Source organism: Malurus melanocephalus, unplaced genomic scaffold (genome assembly GCF_030028575.1).
Source record: "Malurus melanocephalus ecotype Western Australia unplaced genomic scaffold, MMel_1.1 scaffold_369, whole genome shotgun sequence".
Classification (NCBI taxonomy): domain Eukaryota; kingdom Metazoa; phylum Chordata; class Aves; order Passeriformes; family Maluridae; genus Malurus; species Malurus melanocephalus.
In genome coordinates, this window is record NW_026623601.1 from 586,667 (window position 1) to 588,533 (window position 1,867).

A 1,867-nucleotide genomic window follows, 5' to 3' on the forward strand; every position below is an offset into this window, starting at 1 on the left:
CTTTCCTTTCCTTTCCTTTCCTTTCCTTTCCTTTCCTTTCCTTTCCTTTCCTTTCCTTTCCTTTCCTTTCCTTTCCTTTCCTTTCCTTTCCTCCTCCCTCCTTCCTTTCCAGTCTCACCTGAACGTGGCTGAGCAGAAAAGCGGGGCCAGGGCTGAACTCCTGTTAATCCACTGGAATGAAACCAGTGGTTGCATTTAGTGCCAGACTGAGGAAAAAAAAAAAAAAAAAATTCCCCTCCCTCCTTCTCCCTCACTCCTGGATAAACACGGGAACCTTGCCCAAAAAGGACAACGATTTATTCCCGCCTCCAACGCCCTTTTCCATGGGCACCGCACCTTTTAAACCTGCTCAGGTTCCTCCTTGACCTTCCAAGTAGTAGGAAAACAAAAATAAAAAGCTGCGTTATGAAATACTTTGAAATYGTAACTGCTTCGGTGCCAGAGTCACAGTCAAGGAGAAGAAAGAAAGGAATTAGGGGAAAAGAAAAAAAAAGCTGTGAGCAGAAGTGCAATTCACGCTTAGCTCAGTCCATAAAACTTCTCCCTGCCTGGATCTGAGCCCTGGGTTTGGGTTTGTAGTGAACCCTGCAGTGAAGTTGCCCTAGTGATAAATGTATCTGTGGGGGAAAAAATCCCTTATCCTCCCRTTTTTAGCGCAGTTCGACGCTTTCCTGGGGAATTCATGCGGTTCCTGGAGTGAAGATGTGCATTAACAACAGAAAAAAAGGGATGAGGGCTGGGAGGAGAAGCGAATTCCAGCATCCAGGAWTCGTTAGGATTGGGGCTGGAAGCGCAGAAGCGTTTAGGAAGTGAMTTCTGCTGCAAACGGGGCTGAGTTCGCCTGTCCCGAGGGAAAGGAGGCGGCGCTGATGCATCAGCTGATGAATTTCAATTCTCATTTCAATTCCATTTTCCATCCACTGTCCAGGACTTTGTTCCCTCAATCCGGGAGAAAGCAGAGAGTGTGGAAAGCTCCGTTTTCCTTCCCTGCAACACCACAGAAAGGCTGGGATTAGAAAATCCCACCACCACCATCATCATCATGGCACCAAACCAGACGGAGCTGGACAGTCACCCAAGGAAACTGGGGAAAAAGGGTAAAAACTGAGCAAAGAACCACCAGGGTTAACAGCAGTAGGAGAAAATGGCCCCAAAAAGGGAGCATTCCCTATTCTGTCAAAAATTAGAAAACACAGCCAGCAGGGACCTTGCAAAACCAGGAAACATTAAGAGATGAACGAAGCTGGCTCTGCAGYCAGTTCTGGCCATGTCTGCCTTGCAAATGCTCGGCTTTTCCACCTTAACACCGTGCCCCGGGTCGCGTTTTTCCCCTGAATTCCCTGAAAACAACACTAGAGTGATAAAAAACTTTAAATACTGTGAGAAAAGGGCGGTTTTAGCTTTTGGAMTCATAGAATGCTTTATTTCTGCACTCAGGTTTGCAGAGGTGGTTGAGATTTATTACACGTGGCTGGAGTGGGGCAGAGGTGCAGAGATAATTATTATCATTAATTAGATATCTTACTGCCCGCCCGCAGTAAGAGAACCCCGGTGTGGGGTGAGTGCAGGAATTTGGGGCTGACCCAGGCTCGAGGGTCTTTTTATGGACAGCATGGGGTCTTTTTATGGTTTTTTTTATGCCCAGAGCAGCCTGGGGGAATCAGCAGAGAAAAACAAACATTCTCCTCTTGAAGAAGCACCTTGCATGATTTCATCACCCCAGGATACGTTTTTATTGAGTGGAGCTTTAGGAGAAACAAAAACGGGGGGAAAAACGCCTGGGCTGCTCTGCTGAGAGGGAAAATGGAACAAAAACCCAAGGAAGCAAGAGCCACCTGTGCCCTCCTCAGCCTCCGGCACTGAAAAA